This window comes from Stegodyphus dumicola, chromosome 7, assembly GCF_044657685.1.
Source record: "Stegodyphus dumicola isolate Sdum_Otavi_A_Nest chromosome 7, ASM4465768v1".
NCBI classification, from domain to species: Eukaryota; Metazoa; Arthropoda; class Arachnida; order Araneae; family Eresidae; genus Stegodyphus; species Stegodyphus dumicola.
This window is the reverse complement of record NC_140774.1, coordinates 39,381,546-39,400,824: the sequence shown is the minus strand read 5'-3', so window position 1 is coordinate 39,400,824 and position 19,279 is coordinate 39,381,546. Positions and strand designations below refer to the sequence as shown.

At 30.5% G+C, this 19,279-nt stretch overlaps 1 non-coding gene across 1 annotated transcript; it reads left to right on the top strand.

The window, feature by feature from the left end:
- Positions 1–17,961: 17,961 nt before the first annotated feature.
- Positions 17,962–18,034, top strand: TRNAK-UUU (transfer RNA lysine (anticodon UUU)). Its single transcript has one exon. It is a non-coding gene; the product is annotated as a tRNA-Lys (tRNA).
- Positions 18,035–19,279: the final 1,245 nt, after the last annotated feature.

Below are 19,279 nucleotides of genomic sequence, written 5' to 3'. Positions count from 1 at the left end.
CGAATAAAACATCACATACAAAAGTACTAGAGCAAACACATCAAAAGTACACATAACATTGCAATAGTTGCCAAAAACAAAAGAGAGAAAAATGCAATTAACAAGCAGACGATATTTAGACTGGAAAATGAAATTATCTGAAATTAACCACACGCGCAGACGATATTTACAAAAGATATTCAAACCTGAAAAGGAAAATATATAAGTTATTCCATCAATAAATGCCATAAATTTGTTTATATCTTCATTATTTTATGAGTTATTAAACATGAAAATGGATCCGGGTCTTTATAAACACCCGTGTATTTTAAACAACCTACGGATCATATTAATAGTTTATTTGTATTTGATTAGAGAATGAATTAAAACTTTTAAAAGTACGGTAATTGTTTTGAAAGAAAAGTGTTTACATGGAAACAGTATGTGCACCTTTTCGTTATTTCTGTTAGAAAGAATTTATTGTGTACATTTCCATAGCTCATTAATTTAAACAAATAAAGGAATTAAGACACAATAACACGCCGAATAAATACTAATTCAGAAGTCAAACAACAAAAATCAGCGTTAATTTACAAAATTTTCACAGGACTAGTTTCGATGGTTTTACCGAACCATCATCTTCAGCTGCAAAACCGCAAATGAACAAGATAGGAAATAATGTTTAGATAAGATAAGAAAGCCTGGACAAGAATAAGCAAGTGGCGCCATCTGTTGGTGAAACCAGAACTAAAACATAATTTCTCTAAAAGCCGAAGGCAAATTTGGATTGGAATTAGGATCGTTAACTAGAACAGAAAGATTTTCATGAATGTGAAATGCCTCTAGAAAATCCAGTTCTCCAATGGAAGATGTTTTTTGAATAATTTTGGCAGCAAAAAAATTGAAAGTGTGATTTTCGGACCAACAATGTTGAGCAACAGAAGACTTCTGTGTTTCCTTTTTTCTAACATATAACTCATGTTCTTTGACGCGAAATTTTAAGGCTCTCTTAGTTTGGCCAATGTAAATTAAACCGCACTGGCAAGGAATCCTATAAATACCCCAGGAATTCATTTCCGGAATGGGGTCCTTGAGTATAGAAGTTGGAATTTTATTGATGGGAGAGTAAACAACCCGAAAGTTAAATTTCTGCAAAATATGTGCAACTTTATAGCTAATTGATGGAAAGAAGGGAATGACAACAGAATTTTTATAATCTCCTAAAATAAGAGTGTGGCTTTTAGTGTGTTGAGATGAGAATTTTTTAACTGCTTGATTAATAATGTTGGGTGAAAAGCCCCTGTCAATAGCTATTGCTTTTAAATAATTTAGTTCTTCATCAAGGGCTAGTTTGGAGGAGCAAACTTGAAGAGCACGGAAAACATAGGAATAAAATGAAGCTAACTTTTGTTTAGTCGGATGACATGATTTAAAGTGTGGTGGAAGGCAAACCGATGAAGGTTTACGGTAAACTGTAGTACTGAAGTTGGATGTGTTACGTGTGACCAGAATGTCGAGAAACGGAAGAGAATTGCAAGTCTCAAGTTCAAAAGTGAACTGAATAGCAGGATCAATAGAATTCATTGTTGAAAGAACTCTATTTAAATCATCTTTATTACCTTCAAACAGGGTAAAAGTATCGTCTACGTAGCGGAACCATGCCGGGAAGTTTAAAGTTTCAAACAATTTTGATTCATAATAATGCATGTAGATATCAGCCAGGATGGGACTGAGGGGGCTTCCCATGGCTAATCCCTCAGTTTGCTTGTAATATTTATTTTGGAAAACAAAATGTGTTTGTTTCAAACAGAGTTGAGTGAGAGAAATTAGCTCATCAATTTCGATGCAAGAGAAATGAAATTCACGAAGTCTGGTTTCTAGACATCTTAATGCACCCTCCACTGGGACATTGGTGAATAATGATTTTACATCAAAAGAAACCATGAGTAAATTACGAGGAGATATGTTTTTAACCTTTTTTACAAACTCTATTGAATTTTTTATGGTGTAAATGTTATTGTCTAATAGAGTGGAAAATCTAGAAACTAAATATTTAGCTAATGGATACGAGGCAGTACCTAAATTTGATACAATAGGGCGGAAAGGAATACCACTTTTATGAATTTTGGGAAGAGCATATAATCTGGCACAATTCGCAACAGATGGGATAAGCGAATGTTTTAAGTTGCTTGAAATGATTTGCGAAGATTTGATCGCAGTTTTTATTTTGGATAAGTCCGAAGGTGAAGGATCTTTAGGGATCGGATTATATGGTCCTTCGTTTAAGAGTTTAGTGACACCATCGATGTAAGTGTTCTTATCCATGACGACTATCTGGCCACCTTTGTCGGCCTTTGAAATGACAATATCCGGGTTAGAATGAATCTCGCGCATTGTAGCTCTTTCTCTCGCAGTTAGATTTGGTTTCAAAGGTTTATTATTGAATTTCACATTATGAGCGATAAGATGCCTAATCATTTCTTTCTGTGAATCTGAAACTTTACTGAACTTGAAAGCTTTTTCGATAGGAGCCAAAATCTTTGGAATCGAGGGTTTACAGGTTTGTGAGAAGTTAAAATTATATTTTAGAATTCTCTCTTGTTCTTCTGAAAGACTAACATTAGAAATATTAACTATTGGCTTGATGTTTACAATGGGAAGATTTTTTGAACTACTTGAACTGGAAGACTGTAAAAGAAGTTTTTCGAATTTAACTGCAAGGGTGTTTTTATGACGGTTAACTGCATTCTCCGCTCTAGACCAAGACTTTTGTTCAAGGGCAGTGAATTTTGGATATGTTTTAGCGAGTTCCAGATGAAGCTTATAGAGTTCATGTTCAATTTTGGACAATTGTTGACGTGTATCCCTTATCACGGACCGAAGTAAGGCAAGTTTGCAATTTAACAGAATTCTTGAAACGCGACTCGAAGGTTTTTGATTAGATTTGATTTGAATAAAATTGGGGATCAATTTTTTACATTTACATTTAAGTAAAAAGTCAAGATGATTCAAGAATTTTTGCCGTTTCAGGCGTAATTTAGTGAAACGATTAACGGATGAAGGCATGATAAACAATGCAGAAAATCAAACTAAATTAAGAGCAATAATAAAGTACACACAAAATAGCAGAAAAATCCCTCACTGAAATGAATAGAAAACAAAATGTTTGTAAGCAAAATGCATGAAATCAGACAAGCAAAGCACAATATCCAAATGTACAAAACATAAACATAACTTGAAAATTGCAAAAATGTACTCACCGAAACTCCTACAATCACAAAATGGCGGCCACACAACGTGCAAAAAAGAAAGCAAAATGTAAGCCTGTTTGGGGCTTCTATAATTAAGACACAATAACACGCCGAATAAATACTAATTCAGAAGTCAAACAACAAAAATCAGCGTTAATTTACAAAATTTTCACAGGACTAGTTTCGGTGAGTACATTTTTGCAATTTTCAAGTTATGTTTATGTTTTGTACATTTGGATATTGTGCTTTGCTTGTCTGATTTCATGCATTTTGCTTACAAACATTTTGTTTTCTATTCATTTCAGTGAGGGATTTTTCTGCTATTTTGTGTGTACTTTATTATTGCTCTTAATTTAGTTTGATTTTCTGCATTGTTTATCATGCCTTCATCCGTTAATCGTTTCACTAAATTACGCCTGAAACGGCAAAAATTCTTGAATCATCTTGACTTTTTACTTAAATGTAAATGTAAAAAATTGATCCCCAATTTTATTCAAATCAAATCTAATCAAAAACCTTCGAGTCGCGTTTCAAGAATTCTGTTAAATTGCAAACTTGTCTTACTTCGGTCCGTGATAAGGGATACACGTCAACAATGGTCCAAAATTGAACATGAACTCTATAAGCTTCATCTGGAACTCGCTAAAACATATCCAAAATTCACTGCCCTTGAACAAAAGTCTTGGTCTAGAGCGGAGAATGCAGTTAACCGTCATAAAAACACCCTTGCAGTTAAATTCGAAAAACTTCTTTTACAGTCTTCCAGTTCAAGTAGTTCAAAAAATCTTCCCATTGTAAACATCAAGCCAATAGTTAATATTTCTAATGTTAGTCTTTCAGAAGAACAAGAGAGAATTCTAAAATATAATTTTAACTTCTCACAAACCTGTAAACCCTCGATTCCAAAGATTTTGGCTCCTATCGAAAAAGCTTTCAAGTTCAGTAAAGTTTCAGATTCACAGAAAGAAATGATTAGGCATCTTATCGCTCATAATGTGAAATTCAATAATAAACCTTTGAAACCAAATCTAACTGCGAGAGAAAGAGCTACAATGCGCGAGATTCATTCTAACCCGGATATTGTCATTTCAAAGGCCGACAAAGGTGGCCAGATAGTCGTCATGGATAAGAACACTTACATCGATGGTGTCACTAAACTCTTAAACGAAGGACCATATAATCCGATCCCTAAAGATCCTTCACCTTCGGACTTATCCAAAATAAAAACTGCGATCAAATCTTCGCAAATCATTTCAAGCAACTTAAAACATTCGCTTATCCCATCTGTTGCGAATTGTGCCAGATTATATGCTCTTCCCAAAATTCATAAAAGTGGTATTCCTTTCCGCCCTATTGTATCAAATTTAGGTACTGCCTCGTATCCATTAGCTAAATATTTAGTTTCTAGATTTTCCACTCTATTAGACAATAACATTTACACCATAAAAAATTCAATAGAGTTTGTAAAAAAGGTTAAAAACATATCTCCTCGTAATTTACTCATGGTTTCTTTTGATGTAAAATCATTATTCACCAATGTCCCAGTGGAGGGTGCATTAAGATGTCTAGAAACCAGACTTCGCGAATTTCTTTTCTCTTGCATCGAAATTGATGAGCTAATTTCTCTCACTCAACTCTGTTTGAAACAAACACATTTTGTTTTCCAAAATAAATATTACAAGCAAACTGAGGGATTAGCCATGGGAAGCCCCCTCAGTCCCATCCTGGCTGATATCTACATGCATTATTATGAATCAAAATTGTTTGAAACTTTAAACTTCCCGGCATGGTTCCGCTACGTAGACGATACTTTTACCCTGTTTGAAGGTAATAAAGATGATTTAAATAGAGTTCTTTCAACAATGAATTCTATTGATCCTGCTATTCAGTTCACTTTTGAACTTGAGACTTGCAATTCTTTTCCGTTTCTCGACATTCTGGTCACACGTAACACATCCAACTTCAGTACTACAGTTTACCGTAAACCTTCATCGGTTTGCCTTCCACCACACTTTAAATCATGTCATCCGACTAAACAAAAGTTAGCTTCATTTTATTCCTATGTTTTCCGTGCTCTTCAAGTTTGCTCCTCCAAACTAGCCCTTGATGAAGAACTAAATTATTTAAAAGCAATAGCTATTGACAGGGGCTTTTCACCCAACATTATTAATCAAGCAGTTAAAAAATTCTCATCTCAACACACTAAAAGCCACACTCTTATTTTAGGAGATTATAAAAATTCTGTTGTCATTCCCTTCTTTCCATCAATTAGCTATAAAGTTGCACATATTTTGCAGAAATTTAACTTTCGGGTTGTTTACTCTCCCATCAATAAAATTCCAACTTCTATACTCAAGGACCCCATTCCAGAAATGAAATCCTGGGGTATTTATAGGATTCCTTGCCAGTGCGGTTTAATTTACATTGGCCAAACTAAGAGAGCCTTAAAATTTCGCGTCAAAGAACATGAGGCATATGTTAGAAAAAAGGAAACACAGAAGTCTTCTGTTGCTCAACATTGTTGGTCCGAAAATCACACTTTCAATTTTTTTGCTGCCAAAATTATTCAAAAAACATCTTCCATTGGAGAACTGGATTTTCTAGAGGCATTTCACATTCATGAAAATCTTTCTGTTCTAGTTAACGATCCTAATTCCAATCCAAATTTGCCTTCGGCTTTTAGAGAAATTATGTTTTAGTTCTGGTTTCACCAACAGATGGCGCCACTTGCTTATTCTTGTCCAGGCTTTCTTATCTTATCTAAACATTATTTCCTATCTTGTTCATTTGCGGTTTTGCAGCTGAAGATGATGGTTCGGTAAAACTATCGAAACTAGTCTTGTGAAAATTTTGTAAATTAACGCTGATTTTTGTTGTTTGACTTCTGAATTAGTAAATAAAGGAATATTAGAAAAAAACTGAACTTTGAAATAAAATTCAAAATCTCCTCCAGCGTGTTTTGGGGCAGTTTTCAGCGCGATTATGTATCCTGAAATGTACGTAGAGATACACTAATAAGTTCTTTCATTTTTTTAGACAGATCTTAAAATAATCTTATAGCACTCATTGAATTTGTTGCTGTGCGGTCTGGAAAACTATTTTACGTCTGATATATATTCATGTACTGAAGTATTTGGTGACAGTAATAGGACACACATTAAGGAGAGACACTATTGCTTTATATAAATTATGCAGAGTTTAAATGTAGTTCTTTTAGAAATTATATTAATTTACTTTAGTGAATCATAAAGCATTTTACCTTAAAGAATGTATTGTGAATAAACTTGTTAAAAGAAAGGCGCTATTATAAATTCTGTAAAATAAACAATGGTAAGTCTAACGCGGACCTAAAGTTTCTTCTAATCGTAATAAATGATTTATGTGTTAAAAATGAATAAGAACACATAATAATCTCAAATAATATTTTTTATAGGGATAACAACAACAAGTTGTTTAGTCGTAAAAACACATTCAGCTTAATTTGGGTTGGAATTTTTTTTAGAAGAATTTGTTTGGTTGTATGGATTTTTTTCTTGAATGTACTGTTAATATGAGTCTATTTAATTGGAAAATCATCTATTACTCGAACTGCGAAAAACTTGTCCATACTTCAAATCACAAAGGCAATCAATTTCACTCACAAAACTCTCATTATTATAGAGCAAAATTAAACTACATTATAAATACATTTCGTGAATTTAAGATTATTAAAAAAATATTCTGATTTATAGAAGTCTGTGCTCATATATTTGTATATATATGAGACATGAACATAAATTGACGCACTGATAAACATTAAAAAATAAAGATTACTGATGTAAACATTCAATTAAAGCTTTTAAACAAGATTATAATATTTGTGGGAACAACAGAAAAAAGTAGTTAGTTTTTCGAATAAAACATTTAATGTTTATAAATTTGTAAACTGACGAATAATAAAAAGATATATATGTATGTATGTAATAGAAGGATATATATCCACTCTGTTACCCCACTCGGTGAGCTAAATTTTTATTCTTATATGGTGGTGAATTGTGCCTTTTTTGCTTTAAAAGTGATAGAATTATATTGTTTTATGTTCCGGTTAAGGTAGCCAATGCCCTTAGTTAATATGCATGCAATAGTTGTAGAATTATCAACAATTTAATTTTTTTCAAGTTCTACTAAGCCTAACGACGCATTGTTTACATTTGAAACTTAGTAGCATAATCAATTCAGTTTTTACACCAATTTCAGTGTCCTTTCAGTGGGGCCAAAAGTTTTGTGCACCAAAATTCTGTCTTTCTGCCTAATTTTAATTAATTTAACTCTAATTTTAATTGTAAAAAAATTTTTTTAAAGATTTTTAACTGAATTTGTCGTTTTAGGTTTTTCCGTATTTTACAATTTTTAATGAAGGTGTTTTGAGCTTTTATGTTTTTTTTTTTCCTTGCCGCGAAGTGAGGACTAAATTAATTGAATGAGAAATATATCTCTGATGAAATTAAGTGAAACACGTTTAAATGAAATGAAGCAAAAATGTGCATAATTTAATAGGCCCTGCAATAAAGTCATGTGGTGTCCACATCAGATTTTTATTCTTATATAATGGTAAAATGAAATCTAATGCCACGGCTATAATATGCAATGAAAACATTTTTAGTTCATTTTCCAAAAGAAATTTAGAATTCTAAAGAAAAAAATCTGATGTGTGCACCACATGACTTCCTTGTACCTTGAATATTAAATTATACGCATTTTTTCTTGCATTTTATTTAAACTTATTGGATTGAATTAAATCTACTTCGTCGATAGCGCATAAACCACAATAGAATAAATGCATTCTTTAAAATTCACTGTATTTGTTTACCATAACGACACTCTGGCCCTAGGTTCACTTAACAGCGTTACATTTCATGCATTTTGTAACTCAAAATGATCGAAATTTATATCATCTTAAGAATTATCTAATCGTTGCCACATGTTCTATTCAAATACCGTAATAAATGTAAAACGATGTATAAAAGATATTAAGCAAAGAATAACAACCCCCCCCCAAGAAAAAGAAATAAAAAACAAATCTGAAATGCTTCAGATTTTTAAATTACGTCTAAAGGGGCGCTTTTTTAACGTTTTGTGAGTTACCTTTATTTATTAAATATTATGTTCTTTGCACTTAAACCATAAAATTCAGTTCAATAGCAATGTCGCAAAATAATTTTAAAATGAGAATATCTTTAGAATTTCCGATACACAGTTCCGCGCGCTGGAGATAAAAAGATCTTTTTTTCCCTCGTAGAGTGTTGCCATTGCTTGAATTTAAATCGTCGAGTTGTTACTCAAAAATTCGTTAAAGTTTTAGAAAAAAATATGGGAAAAAAAAAAAAAAAAAAAAAAAGAAGAAGAAGAAGAAAAACAGTTTTTTGCAAACGATTCAGTATTTCTCTTTCAATTAATTCAGTTCTCATTTCGCGACAAGGCAAAAATGCATAAAACTTAAAATGTCGGTATTGAAAATTATGAAGTAAATCTTAAAAATTTATTTCCTCAAATAAATTAGAGAATGGATTAAGCATGATTTAATTCGCAATAATAAAAGGAGTCGTTATCTTTGTTATTGCGAAGCTTACTTTCTCTAGATTGGCAAAAAAATCTATTATTCTGCTGTTTCAAATGTAAACAAGCAATGGCCATCATGGCAAAAATTATTAGGCTTAGCGGCACTTAAACAACTTTTAAATTGTTGATAATTCTAAAAATATTGCATACAGATTTACTAAAGGAATAAAAACCTTAACCTAAAGATACGAACAACATAATTCAATCATTTTTAGAGCAAAAAATGCACAAGTTACAAACGTATAAGAATAAAGAAGCAGATCACTGAGCCGAGTTACAGAGTGGATATATACATATATTTATATACTTCTGGTGTTGCCGATTGCAACCAAAATACGAGGTGCGCATCTACATGTTATAGGAGTTTTATATACAAAATTTCAACGTTCTGAGGCTACTCGTTTTTGAGTTCTGCGAGATACGTACGTACGCACAGATGTCACGAAACATTTCATCAGAATTCATTTTAAATTAGTTTTTCAATTCTTTTTTGGTTGAAAAGAGTCCTTTATTCTGTCCTTACGTACAAATGTCAAGCAAAAACATCGTTAAATTGCATTCGATAGCGGTGAAAATGGATATTTGCTTTAAAATATGATGCCTGAAATTTTTCGCGATTATAATACTTCCTTTTTACTTCGTACAAGCAAGTAAAAATGGAGTTACTTAATGAAAAACCAATTTGTTGTAAGATATAGTTTAAAAATAAAATGTTTGGATAAAAATCGATGAACGTTACATAAATATCATTTAATTATATTTTTAAATACAAATGAATTCTTAATAACAGTTACTTAAATATACTCACAGTTTTAATTTTACATGAATAAATATTATTGATGTAGTTTTAATTAAATAAATTTTACTAATAAAGTAATGTTGAAAATTTAATAAATAATTATTATTATCATGAATTATTAATTATTACATAGTAATTATTCAATATTATTTTTAAAACACTGAAGAGAAATATTACAAGAGAGTTTATTTCCCAAATTAGTTAGAGACTTCTTGAAAATTTTTTATTGCTCTCTCCTCTGACTAAATGTTATTACTTTATTAAAACACCAAGTCTGTTCAAGACATTATTGAACAACGTTCATTTTTTAATGGCATTATTTGCTTATTCACAACAGACGATTCATTGTAAGGCGAACTCGCACTCGCACGTGTAAAGATGCTCACTTGATTTATTTGCGGGAATATTTCTCATCTTATGTATTATGAGAAGTGAATGAGATGAAAGGTCAACCACGTTCTTTGCCTTCGACAGCGTCCTAATGATGTCCCATAGGTCACATCGGTTCAGGAGCGTCACGTGACAGATGGGTCCTGGCAGATTGAAGTCCACAAAGCGGGTCTTTGTTGAGCTTTTTGTACTCGGGAATGACCGTGGAAATGACCGTGAAACAGGTCTCCTTATTAGCTCTTTTTCATCGCAGTTTGCGTTTCGACACACTAATGAATCAGGTACTGTAAGGTGGTACAGAGTAAGGTTTAATATGGTTGACATATGAAGGTTAGAGCCCATTTATCTCGTACACTGTGCTGTCACTTTCCTAGAATTTTGATATCTTAGAAATTGATGATGTATTATAGGGGACAGAGATCACGTGTACTAAGTTACAGCAAGATGAAATTTTAGTTTCAGCTCTAGTTTTAAGCAATTATTAAAAGTTGAGTTTCCTTGTTAATCCGCTATATGTCGCTTCCTGAAATACTGTTAGCGAAAATAGAATGCCATTATCAACTTGAAGTATAAAAATTAAATCTGAATTTGAATGAAAACACGTTATTTATCAATACGTCGAAGATAAGATTTATTAATACGTCGTCTTTAAGGTGTTATTTGCTTCAGTTTTTTTAAAAATAACGTCCGTGGTTGATTAAGTGTGTTGTTAATAAAGGACGGATAAAATATTTCTTGCTACTTCAATAAATAAAACAGAATGGAACATAAAATTAATCATTTAAAAAATATTTTATATGAATTTCCAAGCAATATTTCACAAGTGTTATACTACATGTACGTATAAGACTCGCTTTTGCACAATATAAGAAGTTGACAGGAAAAAGTCTAATCTTTGTGTACTGTCATCTGCATTTGAAATAAAATGGTTGTGACGAAATTTGATTGTAATAATTAGTTGCAAGCTTATTACGTTTTTAAATTTTCTTGAAACTGTAATATACGTTTTGAATATTTTAATACTCTTCTGTTTATACTATTTTTTATTCAAAAAAGAAATGCAGAAACAAATTCCGAGTTGTTCTCCTTCATTCTAAAGTTTAGGTTTGATTTAGTTCAGTAAAGATATAATTTTAAGAACTGGGAAGAACTGGTATTAAGTTTGCCCAAAAATAGAAGCCAAATATTTGTATTATTTTTTTCTATTATTTATTTATTTCAAATTTAAAAAATTAACTCTTTTATGAAGCTTCTGTAATTTGAAATTTTCAGATTGCATATTTTAAAACTACAGAAGACAGGAGATCACTGAATGAGCAGCTGTGCCGCCATGAAGACTTTCAGCGTTATTGCTCACTCAGTGGCACCACGTTTATTTAAGATTTTATATTTAATTTTAAAACTACAGTAAGATCCCGCTTAACGCTGGTCCTTTTAACGCTATTGCTGTTTAACGCTTTTTATTGCAATAATGGGATTCCCTGGAAACTGCGCGCAGTATTGTCTTTTCTGTAATCGAAAGTAATTTATCTGTATTACTTCTTCTCTGTAATGTTACACAAGGGTATTTTTATTATTTCAAACACTTGTTTCTGTTATTGTAAGCATAAATTTATGTAATATAATGATTAATATAGTGATAAATATAATTTTTAGTTTTTAATATGTGTGATAATAAGAAACACGAAAAAAAAAAAAGCGACCAAAAAAAAAAAAAAAAAAAAAAAAAAGCATTTTGCTAGAAACTAAAATGCAAGAGCTTAGAAATGGTGAACATCAGAGTCAAATTGGTGTTCATTGGACTTGTCAAACTCAACAATAAGGACAGTTCTCAAGAATAAAGAAAAAATAGTGTCATTAGCAACTGCAACTACAAAAACTATGGTTTAATAGATTTAAACATCGAAATATTCTTCATAACATACAGATTACAGAGGAAGCAGCACGTGGAGATATAAAAGCGGCGGATGAATTGCCAGCGACATTAAGAACAATAATTGAACGAGTAAAGTATCCTCCAGAATTAGTTTTTAATGTCGATGAAACGGGCCTATTTTTTAAAAAAATTCCAAAACATACATTTCTATCCAGTGAAGGAAAAAAAAAAAAGGATTTAAAACTGCGAAAGATGGCTTAAAACTTTTCCTGGGTCCTAACGCGAATGGAGATTTCTTGTCTATCATTCCAAAAACCCAAGAGCGATGAAAGGAATATCAAAATTTTCCTTACGTGTAATTTAGGAGTCTAATGAAAAATCATAGATAGCTATGAAAATTTTCTAGAGTTCGTTCATTGAACATTTTTGCTCGTCTGTTAAATGCTATTGCGAAATCAAAAATCTTGAACCAAAAGTGATAATATTAATGGATAATGCTCCAAATCGCCCAACGAATTTATCTGACTTAATAACATGCATTCCAGCCAAAGTGGTTTTCTTGCCGCCTAACACAACTGCTTAAATCCAGCCGATGAATCAAGGTGTTATATCAAATTTTAAAGCTTATTTATTACCTGCGGTGAACACTTAGACAAATGTTTGAAAAAACAGACGATGATGATTAACAATCAATAAGATATTTTTGGAGGAAGTGTATTACCATGGATGCTATAGAAAAGATAAATTTTTCTTGGAATGAGGTAACGGAAAAATGCTTGAAAGAAGTGTGGAAAAATATTTTGCCAGATTTAAACAAGGACGATTAACAAACAAGGACGAAACACTAGAGATTCTGTTGTTGATAAGAAAGAAATAGTGGAATTAGCTAAACAAACAGGTTTAGATGAAGTAAATGTGGAAGATCTCAAAGAAATTTTGCAAGAAACAGGAGAAAGCCTTTCTGGTGATGAGCTCAAGGAATTAGCGGATCAAGAAAACAATAATATTAAAAATAGCTATTCTGAAGAAGACCTAAAAGAACTTTCTATGGCATTTTTAAAAATCAGTTAATATTCATCTTCCATAACGGAAATTATGGATTTATTTATTGAAAATAACGCAGAGATTGATAGGAGTTCAAAGGCAAGATGGGATGTCTTGGATGCCTTGTCCCCCTTATCGACAACTTCTTACGGATTGCAAAAGAAAAATGCAAATGACAATAGATACTTTCTTGATTTAAAAAAAAAAAAAAAAAAAAAAAAAAAAAAAAAATCTGAAATGTTTCAGATTTTAAATTACGTCCAAAGGGGCGTTTTTTTAACATTTTGTGTGTTACCTTTCTTTATTAAATATCATGTTCCTCGCACTTAAACCATAAGATCCAGTGCAACAGCAATATCGCAAAATAGTTTTAAAACAAGTATGTATATCTTTAGAATTTCCGATACAGAGACTCACGCGCTGGAGATAAAAATGTTTTTTCTGCACAATGTTGCCATTGCTCGCTTTGAAATCCTTGAGTTTGTTAATCAAAAATTCGTCAAAGTTTTAAAAAATAGGAAATCGATCATAAAACAAATTTCAAATTTCAAATTTGGTCTTCCACATGCTCATATTCGTTGGAGGATTACGTTATTCAAAATTCGATGACTCTATATACCGTTATTTTATGACAATGTGAGAAATATACATACATTTACGCAGATTTTCATTATTTAATTTCTTCAAATATAATGCAGGACTCTAACATTTTATGGCAACAGTTTGAAAAGTGAACCGACATTTATCCGTCCGACGCAAAATGCCAAAACGAAACTAATAGTCCTTCGGGATTCAAATCCCTTTGGACTAAAAACAGAAAATTAGAAACGCCGAAAAATGTGACTGATCTAAAATATAAATGTTGGCTTTAAATTTTACTTATTTCTATATATTTATTTGTTATATTTCAATATTTCTAAGAAATATGTTTTTATTTTGCGTTGTCATACGAAACATATCTAATGAACTTAAATAACAAAATACTTGAATATTTTTTTTTTTTTTTTTTAAATTCTATACCCATTCTCCCCTAATCCGATAATTTATATGATAAGATGACCTCGTTTAATGCTATTTCGTATAACGCTCTACTTTCATGGAAAGTAACCCCCGCGTTAAGCGGGGTTTTACTGTATATTATTAAGCTCAGATTGTATTCGAAATTTGAAACTGAAAGGATGAAAGGATTGCATTATTTTAATTAATTATCTACTGTAATGAAATTTTTTTTTAAAGATTAACACATCCTGAAGGACTGGAAACCAAAAGATATTCACTTTTGTTGATCCCTCAGGTTTAAATGGACCCTTTCCTGAATATTCCTGTTTAAAGAATATTGACTGATTTGAAAAAGTAGAATGAAATGTATTATAGAATGTATCAACAATTGAGAAGAATGTAGTTGATACATTCTTCTCAACTGTTGATACATTCTATGAAACATTCAACAACTGTTGATACATTCTATGAAACATTCAACAACTGTTGATACATTCTATGAAACATTCAACAACTGTTGATATATTCTATGAGAGCAATAAAAGTTGAGAAGAATGTAGTTGGTCAAATCTACTATTCTGCTGTTTCAAATGTAAAGAAACATGTCCGCCATGTTATTTAAAAATTAGGCTTAACCGCACTTAAACAGCTTTTAAATTGTTGATAATTCTACAAATATTTCTTGCAGATTTCCTAAAGGCATAAAAACCTTAACCGGAAGATAATAACAACATAATTCAATCATTTTTAAAGAAAAAAATGCACAATTTACAAACATATAAGAGTAAAGAAACTGAGATCACTGAGCCGGTTAACAGAGTATATATATATATAAATATATTTATATGCGTTTGATGCGGTCGATTACAAACAAAATACGAGGTGCACATCTACATGTTATAGCAGTCCTATATACAAAATTTCAAAGTAATGAGGCTAGTTGTTTTTGAGCTATGCGAGATACGTACAGACACCACGAAAAATTCTCTTCAGAATTCATTTTAAAACAGTTTTATAATTTTTTTGGAGGAAAAGAGTCTTTTATTCTGTCCTTATGTACAGATTTCAGGCAAAAATATCGTTATATTGCATTTGACAGCTGTCAAAATTGATATTTTCGGTGAAATATGCTGCCTGAAACTTAGATATTGGTTCTCAATAAGGAGGGATTTTCTGGGAAAGGGAATTTCATAGTTTCCAGGTGGAATGCAGTTAGCCTTCCGTTTAACTGTTAAGTATTTAGTTGTAAAAAAATATTTTTATTACGATTTTGATATTTATCTACATTTTCGATACTTTTTGTTGTTATTAATAAGGTCAACATTATAAACAGTTCGTAAATTCAACAAAAAAGAGCACTGACAATATAAAAAAAATAAGTTTTTAGCCCAAAGGGACAATTTACCCAGAAGGACTATTAATTTCATTTTGGCATTTTGCACTGATTCACTGTAAACGGTCCATCACTTTCTTGCTACCAAATATCAGAGCCCTGTATTACACTTAATTAAATAATGAAATCTGCATAAATGTACGTATGTTTCTCGCGCTGTGGTATAACAATGGTACCTAGAGCCATCAAATTTTGAATAACTTACTTCTCCACCTGAAGCCCAAATTTTGAATTTGTTTTATCTATTTCATATTTTGCAAAGCATTTATGAGTTTTTGATTAAGAAACTCAACGGTTTCAAAGCGAGCAATGGCAATGTTGTACAGAAAAAACATTTTTATTTCCAGCGCGCGAGACTGTATGTCGAAAATTCATAAGATATGCTCATTTTAAAATTATTTTGCGATATTGCTGTTGAATTGAATTTTATGGTTTAAGTGCGAAAAACATGATATTTAATAAATAAAGGTAACACACAAAACATTTAAAAAAAACGCCCCTTTAAGCGTAATATAAAATCTGAAAGCTTTCAGATTTTTTTTAGCTTTTTTTTTTCCCCTTTCATCATCTTTTTTTTTTTTTATTTTTTATATGAATTAAGTATTAAAATGAGATTCTGAAAAATTCTGTCACATGTGTACAGAATAGGCAAAAAAATTTTTTTTTAGTCTGAAGAAGAAGGACATACATTTGATCGCCGTCGAAATCGACAGAGTTTTATTAAAAATATCTACACCAATATAAGTTGGCTTTTTTGATTAAATAAGTATTGTGTATGAGATAAACTAACTTCGTTATTGTGAGAGTCAGGATATATGTTGTTGATGATGTTACATACTCCTTATGATTATGTAGCAACTGTTTTATAAATTAGATTATTAAATTATTTATATATGGATTTAATTGAATTATAGTGGTTTTTCATTTCTACTAATCATGTTTCAGCTCTTGAAATTAAGTACTACTACTGTTGGTTAAACTGACTGTTTCTTGTGACAAAAAAAAAAAAAAAAAAAAAAAAAAATAGGACAGTTTTTTTTTTTCCATTTTCTACATATTTTATTTTCAGTTTTTAAGGTTCGGAATTTATTTTTTTAAAGAAGTGCTTGTAAATCTGAAAGTTTATTTCTTTCATTTTGATTTTCTCATACTTCTTATATTTTAAATTGACTACTTGGCTCTCTGGATCAACTTAATTGACTATTTGATTTATTTGAAAATTTGCTCGCTATTGTTATTGATATATTATTTGTCGTTTTATGTGGATAACTGAGAAATCTGGCAAGGTAATTGTATTTTTTCTTATTTTAGTGTTTTATTTTTTTCTTCACTCTTTTACATGCTACGCGCTTTTATACGCGCTTAAATATTTTCCCGACTTTTTTATAGGCTGAAAACTGTAAGCCGGCCGTTAACATTATTAATTAGTGGAGGGAATAAAATTGTTTTACACAAAACTCCGAAATTTTCTTTTTTTCCGAACGATCAACGATTAGCGGCAAGACTATTTCTACTAATAACATGCGGCGCCATCTAGTATTCGTTTTTGATACTAATAGCTTTCAGTATTTCATGAGCTTTGTTAGGTTTGTTTTTTAAAATTATTATATTGCTTTGTTTGTACTATTTTGAACATCTATACTATATTTTTATCAAGTTTTTTAATTCTTATTTTTATTTGTTAACTTTATAATTATCGTTATTTGCATTCCATTCAATCCAATCGTTCTAACAGCAACGTTTGACAACTGGAATTGACTAAATCCCTTATTGGGGAATGGACTGAATTACCTTTCATACAATTAAAGACTTGGTTAAATTATTAGTTGTACAGTTCCGAAGTTTCCAACACAAAAACTGCAGATGGAAATACCAAATATTGTTCTAAATTTAGCAAAATGTATTTTAGTAATTACATGATTGGAATATTAAAAAAAAAAAAAAATTAAAGAACTGTTAAGAAAAGGTCCAGCAGACGAACTACTAGCTGGAACACTAATGATAATGGAGAATCAAATGTGTCAAAAATTAATATTAATAAGCTATTTGCCTAGCGCTGAAGGACACTAGAGACATTTTTTATTCGATCATTAGGTAATTATAAGTAAAGATTAATGTACGTAAGACTTTCAGAAGACTCGAATTTTTAAATCATCTTGTCAGTTATATATTTATGAAAGCGTTAATCTAACTTATTGTATATCATAAATTAAAATTATATCAAAAAATAAAATTTGTGAAATATAGGTAAAGACGGATTTAAATATTACAAATTTCTTTTCGCGCCTTAAGCGCATTTCGATTTCTTATAGTTATGCAATTTTGACACAAGGCGTAATTTCTAGCTTACTTGAAAAATGCGAATGAATACTTCAAAATAATTTTAATGCTTACAACAAATTATTTTTATAGCATTTTATACTACAGAAATTTATTCATATAGCATTTACACAACATGAAAATAATCATACCATTTATTAAAAAATAATTTCAAATAACATAGAATACTATTTAATTAAATTAATTAAATAAATAAATAAACTGTAAAACATTCTTATTTTGTTTTTCAGCAATATATACCCTACAAAGAGGCTTCTGTGCTGTGGATGCAAAAATAAGTAAAAGTTTTTGAGCCCGGATAGCTCAGTCGGTAGAGCGTTAGGCTTTTAACCTAACGGTCCAGGGTTCGAGTCCCTGTTCGGGCGGGTTTTTTTGCATCAGCTTATCACATGGAATGTTATATTATCTGTGAACTCAATTTCTTTCTTTAATCATTTAAGACGATTTCTGGCATAATTGTCATACATTAAATTTAGTTTTTGCATTGCAATCAAACGAAATGAAACACGATTATAAAATCTTAATTCAAGATTAACTCTTTTATATTTAAAAAATTAGCAAAGTTAAAAGTACTTCATCTACTTTATCGTTTTAAATGCTCTTCGTTTATATTCTCAATTAAAATAAGAATTATTGCATTTTTCGGCAGTTTCTAAAAGATTTCATTTCTATTCCTTTAACCGTGAATTACTGAATCTGACTCGCTCAAGATACAAATGATAGAGTCCATGAATAATTTAGCAACAATATTTGAATTTAATGACATATTTAGATTAATCTTATAACGTGTATAGTAAATATATATATAATTGTCTATGTCAATTTAAATTCTATATTCATACTAACGTCTTCGTTTTTACAAAATATGTGGTTATAAACAGAAAACCGTTAGGACAATCTTATTTTATATTTTACATGTTATATTAACTACTATACTAACTAAAAAGTTACTACTATAAGTAAGTACTATAAGTACTATAAGTATATATTAACTACTATAAGTCTGTAACTTTTTGCCATGCCGTTGGAAATAATAATAATAATAATAAAAATAAATAAATAAAAAAATAAAAAGTATTAATTGCTATTAAGCGAAAAAGCAAATGCAATCAGTAAATCTTCATTGCTTATCGGGTTATGTAAATGTAAAAACAAGAAATACTAAAGTCTTCAAATGTATTTTACCTTCCAGTATTCCAAAATACATAATCAGTATGTTATTTCTGCCTTTGTGCATATAGTGATTTCAGCAAAGATATATGGTGCATTTGAATAAAATATTTTAAAATAGTTTTTTAATATTTATTCAAAATTTCCTTGAATTCTGCAAAGTAAATTTTGAAATAAAATAAAAAGAACATTTTATATTTTGTCCAAAAAATAGTTGTATCCCAACAGCATCAATGTTACTTATCAGCATAAAGTTTAAAAAAAAAAAAAGAAACCAATATGTTGGCAACACAAAATAATTATTAGAAACAACATCTCTATCTATGTTGTCCTGACTAAAATCGCTTGGAAAAAGAAGAATGTTTTTCTAGAAACGATGTAGAAAGATTTGGTTCTAAAAAGTGATCCTTATTTTCTAACGAATTGTTTTATTGTATTTT